The following is a 22,001-nucleotide window of genomic DNA, read 5'->3' on the forward strand; positions in this document are numbered from 1 at the left end:
CACAAAGAGGAAGGTTTGGGGTTAGAAACGAATTTCAATGAGTGGGACTAAGAGGATAGTGACTATGACAAGGAGTGAGAAGTAAGAGAAGGAATGGTTCGACTGTGCAAGAATGCTAAGAGACTTATCCCTCGAGAGTGATACAAAGGAATAAATGTGCGGCCATAGTGGTATGGTTGCCTCAGATATGGGAAAGCTATTGATGTACTAGGATCTCCTTAAAAGGGGGGAAGAACGTATTGAACTTGAAAGGAATTATGATGCTCTCAAGCTCCAAAAGGGAAATTTATTAGTTCGGGGCCGGAGTTCGAAACATATCGGCATACCAGAAAGATATCAGAAAGAAGCATAACCGAATATGAATAACTTGGTAAGGCAATTTATGTGGTAAGTGTAATAGGGTCAATCAGAAAGAGTTACAGGTTAAGTATGCTTAACCCCCCGAGGTTTATTCTGTTTTATACGCACTGTTACGAATGAGAACAAGGAGTGGTACTCTATAAAGTTGATTATGATTGGGATATAATGAGAATGTAGCGAGAACTGTAATATACAGTAAGTAAAGTATAGCGAGGAAACGACTAAAGAGGTGACATGTTCTATGTGAATAGAGAGTGAATGCAAGTGTGACACCAATAAGCGAGCCAAGAAGCAGTGGATAAGAAACCTTATAAGACCTTGTTAGGAAAAGGAACATCATAATAAGGATGAGAGGGAATGAGTAGGATAAAGGTTGGAAGCGAAGAATGGGTTGTATAGAAGTAATATATTTTGAAAGGCAAAGCGGTACTGCGTTAAGAATAAGTTTCCTTGTGTGAGGAACAAAGGATTAATTATAAAACGAAGTAAGTATGGGTATAGAAAAAAAAAAGGGGAACATGCGAAGTACACAAGTTCAGAAGTAGTCGTATTATGGGAAAAGGGGGATGCGCCTTCTACGGATACCCTATACTAAGACAGAAGAAGTAAATTACCTAAAGGAATAAGCTGGAAAGAAACTTGTGGCTATGAGTTGTGAGTTCCCCACATGATAATAAGGCGATAAAGTAAGGATATCATCAGTGACAAGTAAAGATATGATTATGATTGTCGTTGAAATCAATGCTGAGTACAACACAAGGATAACAGATTATGATATACAAGGGGTCCTAGTTGCACATAAGACTTAGATCCTTGATAAGACAGATGTCGGCTTAAGGAAAATGCATTTACGGTTACTGTGAATCGATTACAGGAAAGAGAGAAATAACTTGAGATAGAAAGAAAAGGGGAAGGTGACACTACCAGTGAATGCTGACTATTGAAGGATGGCATAAGTGACACTACATGAATGGTACAGACGGTTAGATATACCATTATTTTGAGCATCCCTATGGGATGGAGTTGATAATTGGAGCGAAGGTAAACATTGACTCATAGTAAACGGTTGAGCTAAGCAAAATACAGCCTCATTTGGATTTCTACGTTGGCGGTACTGCTGAGCTACGCTACTGTAAGATGAGTATGCAGAAAAAAAATCGAGGAAAGGGGTACATGAATTCAAGATTGGAGGTGAGGCAATGGATTTGCGAAGGATATATGTAAGACCCTAAAAGGGGGGAAGCAAGTAAGGAAAGCATAAGTGTAGAGATCGAAACGATGAGTCCCAAGATATGACACGTATAGACCCTAAGAAAAAAGTGGGAGTTATATGAAAATGATATAGCGGTTATCATTATACATTTCAGTACGGACATCAAGTGAATTGATGAAAGGAATAGAGTGATTGAAGGGTGTCTTTTAAGATTGGACTAAAAATAATTCGTGAAGAGTAACAGGAATTGAACGATATTCCAATGAAGGGGGCAAAGATTGACGAGATATTGGAATAACTACAATGCTGATTATGGTATGATCACCCAGTAAAGGGAGGCTACAAAACAGCACGAGATGGACGACTAAATAATCAAGCCGTAGAAAATAAACGCCATAGTGTATCGATTATGATCGCATTAAAGGAAGGATGATCCGATAATGGGATGTGTCCGAGAATGGGATTATGGACAGAGTACGAAATTGGTTTAAACATTCGAGGACGAATGTTCCAAAGGGGGGAAGGATGTTATACCCCGCATTTTCATAGCCTGAGCGTGACACATGCTTCCTCAGACATTGACAATCACGTTGCTACTACATAATTTAAACTCACGTTGATAGTATTATATTTCGTATTTTTGCACGTCGGATTAGTCGTTAGCGGAGGTGGGGCCCACACATCGAGATTTTTTTTGGAACACGTGATAAGTTATATAAACCACATATGTGAAGTTAAACACAACTCAAGAAGAACCCATGAGCCAAATCAAAGTGGAAACCCTCCAAACAAATATTTTTAAGTTACGTTTTTGGGTGATCTGACTTCGGGAGGCCATAACCCCATCAGTGTTTGGGAATTTGGGAAATCTCCCAGAATGAAAGTTGTATATAATTGAATTAGATTTCCAACCATAGGTCGTGGGTCCACAGGTGATGTCGGGATAAGGAGATATGGACTTTTTAAGGCAGAAAGGTCAGTGGGCTAGGCCCAATCGGGGCCCAAACCGGGTTAGGCCCATGACCCATGCCTATTTAAATGAGATTTCAGCCCTTTCTCCTCATTTTTCAGACCAAAACACCCAAAAAATTCTGGAGAGAGAGAGAAAAGGAGTCTTGGAGAAGAAAAACAAATTTATCGTGCGCACTCCACTGCATTGTTCACCGAGTCCCTCATTAGAGGGCCGGGTACGATATATGTATATGATGATATGATGAGATGATGATGTGTTATGGCGGCCAAGAAGGCATATGATGATTTGATTCACCGAGTCCCTCACTAGAGGGCCGGGTACGGTATGTATAAGATATATGATGTTCACATGCATGATTTTATCCACCGAGGCCCTGAATGGGCCGGGTATGATATGATTTCATTCGCCGAGTCCCTCACTAGAGGGCCGGGTACGGTATATATATATGTATATGCATATGCATGTTTGATGATATGAAAGTATGATGACATGATTTTATCCACCGAGTCCCATAACGGGCCGGGTACGGTATGTGATAATGATATGCATGATCAATGCTTTAAAGGCAAGAGTTTTGGTATTCTGGACATTGTATATGTTTCTGCACCCCTTATATCAGTTATGATTCTTTTACTATGATTTTTACCTTACATGCTCAGTACATATTCCGTACTGACCCCCTTTTTTCAGGGGCTGCGTTTCATGCTGCGCAGGTATACCCAGATGAATAGAAGCCATTATAGATGAAGTTCCAGCGAAGTTGGCACGCTCCATTTGCCCCTGGAGTGTTTCCGGGTCAGAGTGTTATCCTATGATGTCTTGTTCGGAGTTAGAGACTTTGCAGATAGGGTCGTGGGTATAGGATGTTAGTCTTGTAAGAGGCTCCGTCAGCCGATGTGTCATTTTGTGTTTTGTTAGAAATTATGATTACGGATTTTGTTTGATTTGAGCACGATGAAAAGAAGGTCTCTGAAAGTCTTACTATGTATTTCATTTTATTTGATATAAGAGTCCAAAGAGATCATGTGTGTAATAAGAGTCAGAGGGTTCGCTCGGCCCTACGTAAGGGTCGGGTGCCCATCACACCCTAGCAAGATTAGGGTGTGACAGTATGTTTTTTTTTGTTCTATATTTGCTTTTCCGTTTCACACTGATCACATCATATCCTTTAGTTACTTCCTCGCTAGGCTTTACTCATTTCTATAACAATCCTTATGGTATTCACATTACATCTTGCTCGTAATCAATCCTAGAACGTAACACCTCTTAACCTTATTCACGATTCTTACTATGCTTTAATTACACTCTGTGGAGTAGGGGTACTTAACCTTTCACCCTTTCTGATCAATCTTATCCTCAATATCTCACAAGCTGTCTTATTAATATCTTCATAATTTGTCATAATTCTTCCTCCTCCGTACTTTTATCTCAATCATACTATTACTCCTTTTAATTGTAAACTCATCGTAATTTATCCCTGCTTATCAGTTCAGGCGATACCTCAATATAACATTCTGTTAAGATTTGCCACCTTTTCTAAACCATCTCTTAGTGTCGCAAGCCCTTCCAAATTATCTTAGCATCTCATCAACAACACGTGAAACACAAGATTTAAGACAACCCACAAGTTTGAGTTTTCCTTCTACAAATTCCATCTTCAATTAGTTGATTAACAACTAATAAAATGTCACCATGAAGCATTCTCCAACCACCACCAGAAGAAAAACTAGAATCCGACAAGCACCACAGGACTTCTAATGCTTGATTCACATGGTTTACCTCCAGATTTATTCTTGAGTCGTGAACGAATCATTTAGTTCATAAACTACTTGTTGTATGCTCTGTATTCTTCCAACGCAGTGAAACTTAATTGCTAGACGTTTTTGCCCTTCAATATGAGCTTTTCTAAGGTAAAAATGTGGTTGGAAAGTATTCTGGTCCGTTCAAATGAATTCCAAACTTTGCTGCTCATATATGCTTCTTCGAAATAAAATTTCCCAAGTAAGAATGGTGCCTCTTACAGATGACATGGGGGTATCTCTTAAAGCTTTAGTCCAACATAATAAATTTACCCTATCGGTATCGACTTTCAAGACATATTATGAACCTATATCTCATTCTCTTTTTTCTATTTCTGGGAAAATTTGGGCAGAGTTTCCTCTGTACTTCTTACTATCCCAAAACCTGCACGCAGGAAATACCAACAATGCCTCACAGGGCCAACATATATACGTATATATCATATCATGTCATAGCCACAGAGGGCTCCCAATTTCAGGTAAAAAGTATAAAGGTGTCGAAACTTACCTCACATATCGCACCTCGAGACGTACCTGATCCTTTAACGATCCGTCCTGTTAAACCTCCTATCTACCTCCCCTTTAATTCTTCAACTTTACATGTCAATCATACTCCAATATTCTTACCTTACCCGACATGCCTCTTTCGCACCGTGGCTTACCTGTGTACTGTGTAGCTTCTAATATCATCAGCCACTTTCTTCTGTCGATACTGTTCTTCAGCTGAAATCAAGGGTTAGTAAAAGGAATTTCATTTCCTATGGTTGGGCTCTATTGGACGATCTTAGATATGAAAGAAAGGTAACATCCTAAATGTCCTGTAGCTTCCTATTTATAGATGTGGTGCACAACAAACCGATAAACAAGACTCTACTAGACACGGTCTGTAGACACTCCGAGGATGAACTGCTCTGATACCACTTTTGTCACGACCCAACCCCGTGGGCCATGACTAGTGCCCGACCTGGACACTCGTATACGTACCTGTTGGATATAGTCAAACTGAATCTAAGAACAATATGGAAACTTGCAAAAGAACTCCAAGGTTCATAACGTCGTCATGTATATATAACCAGATAAACTGTCTCCTAAGGAGTCACAACTAATCAAATCATGAAATGATACACAAGCCGACAAGGCTACCACTACATTCGAACATATCCATAGCACATCGTATAGACACAGCTGAACAAACTTATATATAACCCACACATATGTCTACCGACCTCTAAGAGTGTCGATAGTGAAATATGGCGGGACAGGGCCCCGCCGTACCCCTGGATAAGCATATATATATATACATCATAAGATCTATACCAAAAGGCTAGACTCTGGAACAACGGAGCTCTCCAAGACAGCTGAGTAGAAGCCCTATACTGAAGGGTCACCAAACTGACTATATGTACCTGTGGGCATGAAACGCAACCCCCCGAAGAAAGGGGGTCAGTACGGAATATGTACTGAGTATGTAAAGCATGAAATACAGTAAAGAGGATTATAACTGAAATAGGGAGTACAGGAGACGAGTATAATATCCAAAATACCAAAACACTTGCCCTTTTGAAACATAAATCATGCATGTCAATATTATATATCATACCCGGCCCATTATGGGACTCGGTGAATAAGGTCGCCACATACCATCCTTGGCGCCATAACACATCATAACACCATAAACACATCATAACACCATAAACACATCATAATGCCATAAACACATCATAACGCCATAAACACATCATAACGCCATCACATCATAACCCCATCATATATATATATATACCATACTCGGCCCTCTAGTGAGGGACTCGGTGAACAATGCAGTGAAACTGTGCACCAAAACGTATCCTGGCCCGGGACTCAGTGAAAGATGTATTGAGGCATGCACGAGTAGAGTAGTGAGCAACCATATGCAAATTAAATCATATTTGAGACTCAATAGAATAATCAAAATGAACTATCATTTGAAAATCAAGACAATAGTCATATCAAGTACCTTTCGAATATCACTATGGATTATATCCAAATAGAACTTCTGGAATCATATACATGTATCAAGACATAATGAAATAGCTTTTGGAAATCAAGAACATTAGCCATCCTAGTGGCTCTAAGAATAGGAACTTCTTTGGAATCATATACACATCGTATGTTCGTTTCATAAAGATCACGCCAAAAAGAAAGAAGGGTTAACTTTACATACCTGTTAAAGATTAATCGTAATCTCATTTGCTTCGTCGCCCCTTTAGCCTATTTAATATAAGAGTAACGCTATCGTTAGTAAACTATACTTCCTAGTTCGTAAATCTGTAGCCAATCGCTTATAGAACTCACTCTTTAACTTATACTTTCTTGATTAGGGTTTTTCATTAGTTAAGGACTTAACGGAAATCGGGCAGCATTTCCCCTATATATTCGCCTAACCCGAATTTCCAATTATCCTCCTGTTATCAAAGAAATACCAATAATGACAGCAATAGAGATATGCATACAAATTCTTACAATTCAGCCCGTAAACAATTCTAACGATCCAACAACCCTTCTTAATCCTTTTCAACCCACAATTTCATATAACAACGATTTCATGCATTTTCTTACTTCCAATTTCATCCAATCCAATTTTAATTCTTCCATCACAACACTATTAATACAATTACACCACAAAATAAGAAAATCTTACCTAAATTTTCTTGGAGGAATTTCTACACTTAATTGCTCCAATTTCACAATTTCTTCTTCCTCAATTCAATATCCAATGTTGCTATCACCTCCTTGAACTTGTAATTCACTTGAAACTTAATCAAAATGGCAACAAAATATTTTTTTCCCTCCATCCATGGCTGGCCGAGAGCAGCCATGCAAGTTATATAGTTTTCTAAGTTTCAATTTTAAGAAATGAATGAAATGCTTGTTTGTTCATTGTTCAACCATATTTATATATGGTTCCCCTTGTAATGACATGTCCCCCCCCCCCCTCTAATGACTCACCAAATGATTTTCTTGAATGTTATTATTATTATTATTTTAATTTTCGGGTGGAGCCCACAAATGGTAATTAAATTAATAAATTTTAATTAATCATTAATCCTTACTTAATAATCTAATCATAATTAATTAGTTCCTAATCTCCAATAATATTTCTACACTAAATAAAATTTATAAACAATTTGTGTACTAATTAAATTGAAAATTAAAAGTTTCTATCTCATGCCCGAAAATAATCTTGTTTTTAACTTGAGTTGATTTGCTTGCGAATAATTCGACGTATAAAAATACGGGGTATAACAATCAGGTAATAATCGGATGGCCAGTTACCATGGAGCTTCGGCTGGTTGGCAAGTTTCCTCTAATCAGTTGGGCAGATAGCACTATGATGATAAGTAGGTCAGAGCCACAGTATTGGGCATAGATGTAGTTAAGCACATAAGAGTATAGAGAGACATGCATGCTAGATTCTCATTGGTAAGTCAGAAGTTCCATGTCGATTCTTATTCTTCTTCTTTACAGTATATGTTTATTATGTTACATACTCAGTACATTGTTCGTACTGACGTCCTTTTGTTTGTGGACGATGCGTTCATGCCCGCAGGTATGGATAGACGAGACGAGGACCCTGTACAGTAAGCTGTCTTCAGGTACCAGTTTTTATTGGTGAGCTCCACTTCTTCCTGGAGCATTGCCGAGTCAGGGATTATCTATGTGTTTTTGTGTATGGGTATGTCGGGGGCCCTGTCCCGACTTATATACTTTGGTCATGTTCTTAGAGGCTTTAAAGATAGTTTCATGCATACAGTTTAGTTATGTCTTGTCAGTTGATATGTCGGCCTCGTGGGCCCATTGTGTGTGTATATATATATATATATATATATATATATATATATATATATATATATGCATATATTGGGTTGCTGGTTACTGAGACATATGTTGGCCCAGATTTCCAGGTGTTTGCTTATACATGATAATATTTTCATAGATAGTTTGGTTCGCATGGCCCTAGTAAGGTGTCGGGTGCCAATCAGGCCTCACTAGGGTTGGGGTTCGATAGGGCCATTACACGACAACCTGCTCACTCATAAGAGAAATAGACTGAAAAGGGACAAGTCCGAAAGGACATACATATGTGAACATGACTGTACATAATAGTAGGGGCCGACGAGGCCTTCATAAACATTTGTACAACAAAATACAGGCCGACAAGGCCATACAACAACTAACTATATCATAATTGTCTACAAGCCTCTACTGGAGTACATGATATCATCAGTTTGGGACAGGGCCCTTCCATACCCATATGTACATAAAAACTATCATACCAAGGCTAGACAATAACTTCGAGACAAGTGGAGTGCTCCAATATCAACACTGAGTGGGCAGCCTACTGATGCGAACCGTTACCCTGTCTATCAGAACCTGCAGGCATGAAATGCAACGTTCCCAGGAAAATCAACGTCAGTCCGAATAAAGTACCAAGTATTAAAGGCATGAAAATAACATAAGAGAGACATAAAAGTAACATGAGATCAAAAGGAGTCAACCTGTATACCTGAAAAGCCTTTGAGGGCCATGATATGCATAAGTACTGTATATATATGTGTATATAACAATGTTCATACATATATATATATATATATATGCATATATAACTCTATCAACCCTCTTTTGGCATCAAAATCATGGTCAACTGATCAGTGCTGCGTATGTAGTACCATCGTACATATATATATGCATAAATAATGGCATCGGCCTCTGTGGGCAATCATCATCATAATATCATATGTGTATAAATACATAAGTGTGCTAAAGTACATTCTAAACCCGTCGGAGTGACGTTAGGCCGTTACACCTCCGACTAACATTATGAGACTACGTCATTATCATTACATGACTCTATTGATCTTATAAATCACATGAGTAGACTTTCAGGAAAAAATGCTACGAGGACATGAAACAACATGGATAGTTCAAGCTGCTAAGAGTGGAATTTTTATGGTATAGCGTTTCAGTTATGTTTTGTTTCGTATGGATCATGCCAAAAGAGTGAGGGTTAGCCTTAACATACCTTAATCTCACTAATTCCTTAATACCCCCTGAGCAATTCTCCAAACAAATCAATCTATAGTAGCATAAGAAGGTTCATAAGCAATTGCTAAGTAGAGGTTAAGCTCGTAACTTAAGCTAGTAGCTCGTCTACATAAATTCGGATAGCATCTCCCCAGTAACAAAGACCTCCTCCATTACCACATACCAAAAATAACAACCAGAGCAATCCATCAAGCATAAACATTAATAACAAGACACAATGTAACAACAACAAGTCATACATATCTCATGGCGAGCAACAAGCTCTGATTGGAACCCATATATCCCATATCAACTCGTATAGACTTCTTACTATAACTTCACAACACTTTTAAGAAGATAATGAATCCATTCATCAATTATTCCAACCTTATACCACATAAGTATAATCAGAAAATAGTCCACAACTTAACTATCTTTAACTAGCAACTCTATTTACTAGATCATGTCTAATCTATCCATTTACCTTAACCAATATCAAGATAATCTTAAGCACAAGGAAGAAAACAATGTACTTGCCTTCTATAGTAGCTTCAAGTCGAAATCCAAGCTCCACTTAGCTTACAATAACCCTCAATGACAACACAACATCATAGAAGTAGTTTTCTTGTAGTTTCTACATTCCTTTCCTTATGTTTAAGCTGATTAGCCTTGGAATCACTCTTGAACCTTGATGAACTGTTTATGCAGTCTTAGGAGAGTTTAGGGTCGTGGTTTGGGTGAAAATGGGTGAAAATAAACCTTCCAATACATTTAATCAAAATTAAGTCAGCCACCGCCTCAATTTTACCGCCATTTTGACGGGCCGTAGAATATTAAACTGTCCGTCAAATGGCACTGTATAATGGGACATCAATTTTCAGTTTACTTGAACTGTTATACGGTGGAGGAGCCATCATTTGACGGGCCATAGAATATTATTGTTACACCCAGTACTTGCGGAGAAGCACTTATCAAATTTAAGCGTAAGTATGTTGAACTATGGCTAGGTGAAAAAACTTTGGAGTGTAAGGGACGAAGCATTATTAAGTAAATTTTATGAGTAAAGGATGAATATGAGGAATTCCGGAAGGTCCTATAAGGAATTGAGTGGAAGGAGTTGAGTTAGTATGACTTTGGAAAAAGATGAGCGTTATTTTGAACAACAAAGTATGAGCCAATTTGGGGAACGAATATCTTTTAGTATATGAGGAGTTTTGAAGTAAAGATAAATCCTTAATTGAAGTTCATGAAGTCTAGTTTCCAACGCAACAAACCGCTCGTCGATACGACATCGGAGTAGAGAATTATGGACGTTACAAGTCAGGCTAGCACAGCAGAAACGCGCAGCTACAGTGCGCGGAAAGTTCTAGGTCAGTGCAAATAGACCCTAGAAAAATATATATATATATATAGGGGATTTACCCCTTATTTTCATTCAACCACCTCCCCAAACCTTCCCTAACCCCCTAGAACATGCTTCCAAATTCCTCCATAAAATTTTAGCCCAAATCAAGTGAAACCCCGACATTTAGGCTCGGGAAGCATATAAGGTCTTGTACTTCTTATTCTAAACAACGAATCTCAACGAATCAAAGGAGGCCACCGAATATAAATAATATTCCAAGTTTTTCGAACCTTGATTGAGGTAAGGATACTCTCTATTATTGATATTATGAATTGTATTGCGGAAATTTAGTTGTTAAAGCTTCATAAAGTCTAGTGATTGGTCGAGAAATTGGGAAAATATTGTGTGGGATGTTTTATTGAGTATATTGGTGTTGATGATAATGTTGTGGATACTGGAGTTTCTATTGTTGTTGTCTTATTGGTATTTTGATTTCGGGCTAGGGACATAAACAGGGGAGATGCTGCCCGAATTTCGGCGGATTTTAAAAGGATTTACTTTGAAGGCTTAAGACAAGCATGTGACGATAAGCCTAAAAATAGTATGAATTCTCTTGAATGTAGACTTACGAGCTTGGGAGGACAAACGTTACGTAGTTAAAGTTAAGGCAACCAAAAAGGTTTGTTAAAGTTGTCCCTTTCTTTCTAAAGGCATGATTCTTTTCTTATGAACCCATACATGTTTTCCATAACATCCTTATTCCCAAAAACTAGAAGTTCATGATTCTTAGAGTTTCTTATGATGCTAAAGATAAATATGGTCCATGATAATAATGATGGTGATGATCAACCCATTCAAGAGAGTCCAAAGCTTCTGGTTTTGATGCTATTATGAGATTATGGAGTTTATTTCATGATTTTATTCATTTTATTCATTTTTTTATCTCACCTTATGATCATTGTTCCTTCAAGGTGGGATATAACGATGATGATTGCTCCATAATATAAATCGGAAGTTACCGACCTTACGTCACTCCGATAGAGTTGTAGCTTTTAATTGGCCTTTCATGCATTCTTTATATATATATATATATATATAAGTATTTTCTCATACCGTGCCTATATTGACGGGCAACACGACTACAATGGGCGTGTTACACCTTGAAAATTTCGGATTTGTTGCCTTGTGAGTAGGGTAACGTGAGCTTAAGGTGGTTATGAAACCCTTACGAGATTAAGGAGGGTATTAGATATCTTAAGGTGCACACCATAAGATTTTGAAGTTGTATTAATATATGAGCCTTAGTTTGTTGAAAGAAAGTGAAATGTAAGTCGTGTTCGGAAAGGTTTTCACTATAATTGAGCTAATATTTATTATGTAATGTCTTAAGGGGATGCTATAGGGCCTATTGTATGGTTAATTAAGTGTTATGTAAGTGCCAAGAAGGTTCCACGAGGATTGGAAGTCAAACAAATCAACGAGAGAAAGTTTCGGATAACTGTGAGTTATATGACCACTTATACGGTCCGTATAACTTTATACGGTCAATATAAGAGGGGGGGGGGGGGGGGGTCCGTATAACATGATCTTTACAGAAAGGGATGTTTCCTTGGTGGTGTTATACGGTCCACTTATACGAACCGTATAGTATTATACGGACCTTATAAGTGGTCCGTATAAGTCCATCGGGCAACTTTTTAATTTTTTGTATAAATAGATGACCCTTGGTCTTTTATGTCACGACCCAACCCCATGGGCCATGACTAGTGCCCGAGCTGGAAACTCGTATAAGAACCTGTTAGATATAGTCAAACTGAACTAAGGACGGAATGAAAACTTGTAAAAGCAACTAAAGATTCATAACGCCATATATCATAGTAAACCTGTCTCCTGAGGAGTCACAGCTGACCAAAGCATAACACAATACGCAAGCCGACAAGGCTGCCACTATATACGGGAAGATCCAAAACAAACCATATCGACACAGCTGACCAAAACCTATATACAACCCACATGTGTCTACAGACCTCTAAGAGTATAAAAGTGAAATATGACGGGACAGGGCCTCGCCGTACCCCATGGATATGCAGAAGTCTATATCAAAAGATCTGTACCAAAATAATCTAGGCTCCGGAACAATGGAGCTCTCCAAAACAGCTGAGCAGAAATCCTAAGCAGGAGGATCACCAAACCGAGTATCTGTACCTGCGGGCATGAAACGCAGCCCCCCCCCCCCCCCCCCCCCCCCCCCGAAGAAAGGGGTCAGTACGAGATATGTACTGAGTATATAAAGCATGAAATACAACAAAGAAAATCATAACTGAATAGAAGATTACAGGAGGCAAGTATGATAATCAAAGATACCAAGGCACCTGTACCTTACGAGATGAGAATCATGCATGTCTATATCATATACCATATCCGGCCCATTATGGGACTCGGTGAATAAAGTCATCACATACCATACCGACCCATCATGGGACTTGGTGCCATAATCATATCGCCATATATATATACATACGTACCCGGCCCTCTAGTGAGGGACTCGGTGAACAATGCAGCGAAACTGTGCACGAAAACATGCCCGGCCCGGGACTCGGTGAAAGATATATTAACGGCATGCACGAGCAGAGTAGTGAGCAACCATATGCAAACTAAGTCATATCTGAGACTCAATAGAATAATCAAAATGAACTATCATTTGAAAATCAAGACAATAGTCATGTCAAGTATCCTTCGAATGTCACTATGAATTATATCAGTTAGAACTTCAAGAATCATAGACACGTATCAAGACATAATGAAGTAGGTTCTGGGGATCAAGAACAATTGCCATCCTAGTGTCTCTACGAATAGGAGCTTATTTTTAGTTTATACACTCGTCGTTTGTTTGTCTCACATAGATCATGCCAAAAAGAAGGAAAGGATAGCTTTACATACCTGTTATAGATCAACCGTAACCAAGCTTGCTTTGTCGCCCCTTTAGCCTATTAATATGAGAGTAACTCTATTGTTAATAAACTACAACCTCCCAAACTTATAAATCTAAACCCAATCACTTATGGGAATCACTTCTTAGTTCATACTTCTTGATTAGTATTTTAATTAGTTAAGAACTTAACGGAAATCGGGCAGCATTTCCTCTATATAATTCGCCTAACCCGAACTTCCAATAAATCCCTGATTAGCACAACCATACCAACAACAACGATAACAACCCAATAACCTCTCTTAATCCTTTTTCAATTCAAATCATTAACATCTAAGATTATATACCAAATAGACCAACATACGCTTCGTATACGATACCTTATACACTTGTTTTCTTCCAAATTTATGAGCCATATCAACAACAAAACGACAACAACATCAACTACCATCCATGTACAAGAAAACTACTTCAATATCATTTTAATAACGACCCCGAAACAGTCCACCAAGACTACAACATCGAAAATACAATTTTCGACCTTTACTTCGCAAAATTACAAACACACGGAAAAGAGCATAATATTGCCATGAACAACAGCACCTATACTTATCTATAACTATATTTCTAGCCCTCCAACATAAACAAATTACCCTCAAATACAATACAACAATAATGACAACACTAATTAAACTTAATCCACCATTATTAAATTGGAACAACACCAACACGGTCCAAACAGAACCTTAACATTAACGTGTACAATTTCTTGCATCCAATTCCACTTAATAAGAGTTAATCTCTCAATTACAACATCATCTACTCCAATTACACCATAAAAATAGAAGATCTTACCTTAATTTAGTTGGGACAGATCCCACACTCACTTGCACCAATTGCACCACTTCTTCTTCCTCAATTCAATATCCTTATGTTGCTGCCTCCTTGAACATGTAAAGCACCTTTGGGATTTAATTTAATTTTTTTTTACTATCACGATGATGAACTGCCATGGCCGTGAGCTGCCATGGCTGTGTTATGCACTTTGTTTTCAAGAAATTGTGAATGAAAAATGTTATCAATTAGTCATCATATGCATTATATATGCAGCCCACCCATTAGACACGTGTCCCACTATAGCATGGACCAATCAGATTTGGCCATGTTGTAGTGGGGTCCATTTAGCACTCTAATTAACTTAATTAATTATAAATCCCCACTTAATAATCTAATCATGGTTAGTTAATCCCTAATCTCCACTAATATTTCTACACTAATTGAAATTTACAAACAAATCGTGCACTTATTAAAACCGAAATTAAAAGTCCTTGTCTCATATCTCAAAAATAACCTTGCCCTTGGAGTTATGTCGATTAACTTACGAATAATCCAACGTACAAAAATACGGGATATAACATTTTATTTCATTTCTCACATTTCCACAAGTCTTGAGAGCTCCAAACCCTTCTCCAAGCATATTCCACTCCAACCCAAGAGAAAACAAAGATCAAGAGGCAAGAATCAAGATATCCATGTGTTAGAAGTCTTGCTAGGGTTAGTAGACAACAAGAAATTCTTGGGTATTAATGCTAGGGTTTTCATATAAGTTGATAGCTGCTCCAAAGCTTGTTCTTATGAGATAAAAGGTTAGTTTTCATGCTTACTTCATGTTATCATGAATGCTTGGTCGTTGAACAACTTGGGTAGAAGAAGAAAGTAGAAAATAAGGTATAAATGTAGATTTTATGATGTCTTTGAGTAGTAAGCTAACTTGAGTCATGATTCTTAGTGTGATATGAGTATAATATTGTTATGGAAAGTAATAATAGTGATAAGGAATCATTGTATGAAAATGTGCTAAGGATGGGTGTGGAGTTGTTAGTATAAGTTGAACATGAGAATGAGTTTTGAAGACTTAATGGAATGTGATTACTTGATTATGATATTGTGGTTGTTTGGAAGTTGTTTTGTAATATGGTGGAAGTTTATGAAATAGGGGAAATGCTGCCCAATATTCGTTAGATCATGAATTGTTCTAGTTGAATTTAAGAGTATCATTAAGGCTTAACCATGGCATGAATCCTTTTAAATGTAGATTCTCCAAGCTTCGACGGGGAACGCTAAGTAGTTAAGAAGACCAAGAGGTATGTAAGGCTAACCCTTGTTTCATTAAGGCATTATTCCTTTGCTATATACCTTCTCATGGGTTCCAAAATGTTCCCAGATGACTCCATCCCTAGCATTACTAAAGTACACGATTCTCAATAATTTCACGATGCCATTGCCCCCATTATATGATAGTTGATCCCCTAAGGAAAGATGTAACGAAAACAATGTTGTGGATGATACTTATGGACTAGTATGTGTAAGTGTATAAGTATGTATGACTAATATGTAACACCGAACCTTATCATGGTCGGGTATGTAAGACACCGAACCTCTATGGTCAGGTATGATACTTCTGAATGTATAAATGTATGAAATGGAAGTTTCCCATTAGAAAGAGTGTAAGTAAATATGACGAACATCGCTGGAGGTATACCTAGCTCTTTCATGTCATGACTCATCTATCTTATGCTATTTCTTATGCTTTCATTATGTTATTGATCATGCTTTACAGACTCAGTACATTATTTGTGCTGACGTCCTTTTGTTTGTGGACGCTGTGTCATGCCCGCAGGTGGACAGGGAGACAGGCTTGATCCATAGATTTCTTGTTCAGGGACTGCATAGAGGAGCTCAATTTCATCCGGATCTATAGCTGTTGGTATTATTCTTTTGTGTACATACATATGGGCATGGCAGGGTCCTGTCCCGTCTATATGATATTACCTACTCTTCTTAGAGCCTCGTATACAGTTGTGTATGATTAGATGTCTTGTAGCCTATCGGCTTATATTTTGTATATTATTTTGTTAGCCTCGTGGGCTTGTGTATATGGATATGGGAATCGTTGTTGATGATGATATAAATCTGTCGTTGCCCGATGTGATTATTATTGTTGATGTATAAGAATCATGAGTAGGTCATGTGGCTTACCTAGATGTGAAGATGATTGTACGATAAGAGGTGCCCAGGTGGGTTAGCACCGGGTGCCTGTCGTGGCCCTCCAGTTGGGTCGTGACAGGTCGGCTATGGATGATGATAATAACACCGTGCCTATATGGCCGGAGAGTACCACTTTGGTGGGCGACTATGGATAACGATGATAACACCGTGCCTATACGGCCGGGCTGCACTACTGGTGGGCGGCTTGCGATGGTTACCCCGGACGCGGGAGGCCTAGATGCAGGCTAATGATGATATTATATTTGATATGCATGAAAAATGTTTTATTTAAAAAGCTAAGCATGCATGATATCCGCCTTACGAAGCGAGCAGATATACAGGTTATCTTTTTATCTTATGTTATGTTCCATACCTCTTGTTATGTTGTTATTCATGCCTTACATACTCAGTACATTATTCGTACTGACATCCTTTTGTTTGGGGACGCTGCGCTCATGCCCGTAGGTAGGCAGGGAGACAGATCAGATCCATAGGTGCTTTATCAGCGGATTCTCAGGAGAACTTGACTTACTTCGGAGCTGTAGTCTATTGGTATTGATCTTTACAGTCACTTGTATTCTATATAGAGGCTCGTAGACATGTGTGTATAGTTAGACATGTGTGTATAAACCTACCGGTTCATATCGTTGTATGATATTTTGGCAGCCTTGTCGGCTTGTGATGACGAGTATAATTATTGAGGATTATATAGAAATGTGTCGTTATCTTGTGGCATATGCCCTTACAGATCATGATACCCATGAGCTATCTTTGTGGTCCACCTAGAGATGATTATGAGATGCTTGTTCAGAGGTACTCAGTAGGTTAGTTCTGGGTGCCCGTCATGGCCTTCTGGTTGGGTCGTGACAATTATACGGTATGTCAAATTGGCCGTCAAACAGGTTTCTCCGACGAACATGTTTCCTCCAATTCATTTATCTTCGTAACCTTAAGATAAATGCTAAACATTTGGTAAAAGTCTTCCTTAACCTTATAGGGGTTTCATGGCCTATCCAGGCTTACATTTGTTTACTTACAATGTGAACGACACAAAAATTTACAAGGTGTAACATCTTTCCCCCCTTAGAAACATTCGTCCTCGAATGTTAAAACATAAGTCACGCAACACGTCAAATACATAGTCTTATACAAATGCAACATAGGTACTCGATCATGAACTCACCTTGGGTGTAAGAAGTTCCATCTTGGGATATACTTTTTTCTTGTTGATCATCTAACATAAGTCATCGAATTAGCATCATTTCGAACATAAAGAAAAGGGAAGTCATTTTGCTATCATAATTATATAGAACCTTTAGTCAGGAATAGGTGCGGGTACTTTGACTTTATTGCTCCTTATGCCTCCCATGTAACCTCTTTAACATTCTTATTATGCCATAGGACTTTCACGGAGGCAACTTCTTTAGTCCTCAACTTATGGGTCTGTCTATCTTGCATACCTTCTGGCACTTCCTCATATGATATGTCCTCTGTTTCCTGCACATCGTCAACCGGTACTATCCATGAAGGGTCTTCACTGCACTTCCTCAACATGGAAATACGGAAGACCGGATGAACTCTAGAGGTAGTTCCAATTCGTAAGCCACATTACCTACTCATCGAACAATCTGACATGGGCCAATGCATCGCGGGCTAAGCTTGCCCTTCTTACCAAATATCATTATGCCCTTCATAGGTGAAATCTTCAGGAACACCCAATCGTCAGATTGGAATTCTAGATTTCTTCATCGATGTCACGACCCAACTGGAGGGCCATGACGGGCACCCGGAGCTAACCCACCGAGCACCTCTTAACATACTTCTCATAATCAAATCTAGGTGAGCTACATGGCTAACTCATAATTATCACAAACTGAAGAGACACAAGTTCCATCGAACATATGCACATCTATATAAACATCGTTAACTATGCCCATATGTACAAGCCAACAAGGCTATGAAAATGATATACAAAATATGAACCGGTAGGGTTATGGAGCATCTAGCTATATACATCTGTCTACGAGCCTCTACAAGGAGTGCATAACATCATAAAGATGGGACAGGACCCCGCCATGCTCATATATGTACACAAAAGAATAATACCAACTAAACTTCAGCTCCGAATTAAGTGGAGCACTTCTACGCAATCACTGATAAAGTAGCCTAGGGGTCTGGTCCGTCTACCTATCTACCTGCGGGCATGAACGTAGCGTCCACAAACAAAAAGGACGTCAGTACGAATAATGCACTGAGTATGTAAGGCATGAGAAAGCAATATAATAAAGATATATAGAAATATTAGGTAAAAGAAATAACATGTACATCGGATTGCCTCTTCAAGCGGATTTCATGTATGCTTATCCTTTTTCTAAAGAAAACATTTTCATACATACCTATATGTATAAAGATACCGTACCCGACCATATAGGCTCGGTGTCACCCATACCCAGCCATAGCAAGGCTCGGCGTTATTTAGCGTATGATAGGTGATTCATTTAGAACTCCATTTAGGCAACCCATATTATCATTATCAAATGAGGAACTAAGAGCAGATGATAGAACCTCTGCAGCTAGAATGAATAATGATGGTGACAATGGATCTCCTAGTTTGACTCCCCTTGTAGAATGGGGAAAACCAAATGTATAAAGAAAATAATACACTTACTTGAGATCTCACTTATTAAATTTTATTACGGAAGACACAATGACAAAATAAAAACAAATTTAAGTAAATAAGGGATTGCCTATTGGGGATCCATACCCAACTGCAGTGGTGTGCACAATAGGTGCCGTACCCGGCCGCCTATAGCGCGGCTTGGTATGAGAAAGTACATACATACATACATATATATATAGAATGAGAGTCCAAAGAAAACTTTACATCGCCATCGGAGTCGGTTAACCTCCGATTACCTTTATGGAATCATCATTATCACTATATCTTCTCATTAGGATCAACTATCATAAGATAAGATCAACAACGAGGAACAATATCAATAATATCATAAGAGCATCAAGAAATATAAGCTTTATTACTTCTAGGGATGGAGTCATTATGGACGATATTATGAATATCATGGATAAGTTCGCGACAATGGGATCATGCCTTAAGAAAGAAAGGGTTAGTCTTAACATACCTTTATGTCTCCTTAATTACTTAATGTTCTCCTTCCAAGCCTGTAATTTACATTCAAGAAGATTCATACTAAGGTTAAGTCTTAAAATCACTCTTAAGTTCAAACTAGAGCAATTAGTGAGCTAGCGGAATTTAGGCAGCACTTCCCCTATTTTATCGACTTGCACCAAACTCCAAAACAACTCCCAAACAACCATAATAACATCAAAAATACCATAATCAAGGAATTATATTCAATTAAATCTCAAATTAATCCAAAATCCCCTTTCATGATCACCTCATAGTCATCAACTTTAATTCAACACTTTATGACTTCTCTTCTATGATTCTTTCCTCTCCAAGACTTGCTAAATCTTTAAATCAACTCAATCATGTAAATAAGATGAATAACATACCTTATAATAGAAGAACTTCACCTCACTCAACTCCTTCCAAGATCAAGTTCATCACAACATTGAAGAGAAGCAAGAACAATCATCTTCCATGGATTATCTTGAGGTTTTAGTGTTTGATATCCTGTCTTGATGGTATGGAAGATTTTGGAATATTGTGGAACTTTAAAGAACTGTCAAGAAATCTCTAATAGTGTGGGTAAATAAGTGGGGGAGGTGGACATGAAAATAGGATCTTTTGGGACTTAAAAGGGTGTTAAATTTGCCCTCCCGCTTCAATTTGCGGTGGAGATGTGGCTCAGCATACTGAGTATGCGGCCGCATCTCCCCTCCTTTCCTTGGGGAGGATGTTGGGCAGTGAGTACTGCCAATTTGGTGAGTTTTCAGGCAGCACAGAAAACTCAGTTTGCGGCCGCAAACTGGTCCACAAACTCTGATTTTCACGAAAATGCATTCTTTTCGATTTGTTTGACCTCCAATCCTTATGGAACCTTATTGGCACTTGTATAAAACTTCATTAACCATCTAAGGATCCCTATAACTCCCCCTCAAGGTAATTCTAAGCAATTTACAACTCAAATAACACGAAATCTTCCAAAAACATCACTCAAGTTTCCAATCCCTCAATGAACTTACTTCCGCCCATTCATTTAAAACCAAAACCTTAAGGTACATACTTACAATTATTAAATATACTCCTTAACCTTGTAAGGGATTGATTTCCACTTTAGGCTTGTATTAGTTTACTCATAATGCAAACGACACGAAATTTCCATAGGGTAACAGTCGAACATCAGCATCTGACAACTCTAAGCCGCTAACAGACGATCCTGAATAACTTTTATTTTCTCTATGGCTTGATGCACCAAAGCTAGTCCGAATAACTCGGACTCTTCAACCTTGAACCATCTTATGGATACCTACATCTCCCCTCATACAACACCTCATAAAGAGCCATCTTAATGCTGACATGATAACTATTGTTATGTGCAAACTAGATCAGCAGTAGGTGATCATCCCAACTTCCTTTAAAGACCAGAACACAAGCTTGTAAGATGTCTTCGAGCGTCTGAATAGTGCGCTCTGCTTGCCCATCTGTCTGAGGATAGAAAGCATAAGATTAACCTGCGTACCCAGACTTCTCTGGAAGGATTTCCAGAAGTTAGCTGTGAACTGGGTACCTCTGTCAGATATAATAGAAACAGGAATGCTATATAATCGAACAATCTCCTTAATATATAGCTTCACATAATGCTCCGCTGTATATGTGGTCTTGACAGGTAAAAAATGTGTTGAATTCGTCAATCTATCTACGATCACCAATATGAAATCATATTTTCTATAAGAGCAGGGCAAACCTATTACGAAGTCTATATTGACCATCTCCCACTTCCGTATCAAAATTTTTATATTTTGCATTAATCCACAGGGTTTCTGGTGCTCAATCTTCACCTGCTAACAATTGGGGCACTGAGCCACAAATTCAGTGATATTCTTTTTCATATCATCCCATCAGTACAACTCCTTAATAACATGATACATCTTTGTTGCCCCAGGATAGATAGAATAACGCGAATAGTGAACTTCTTTCATAATCTTATCGCGCAATCCTGCTGCTCGTCGAAATACCCTCTCTAATCCTCCCTAAAATGGGATCCTCATGCTGATGCTCTTTCACTTCGGCTAAAAGAGATGATTATGCGATATTCTGGACCATAACACCTCCATCATCTAAATCT

The sequence above is a fragment of the Lycium barbarum genome, chromosome 6, assembly GCF_019175385.1.
Source record: "Lycium barbarum isolate Lr01 chromosome 6, ASM1917538v2, whole genome shotgun sequence".
In the NCBI taxonomy this organism is placed as follows: domain Eukaryota; kingdom Viridiplantae; phylum Streptophyta; class Magnoliopsida; order Solanales; family Solanaceae; genus Lycium; species Lycium barbarum.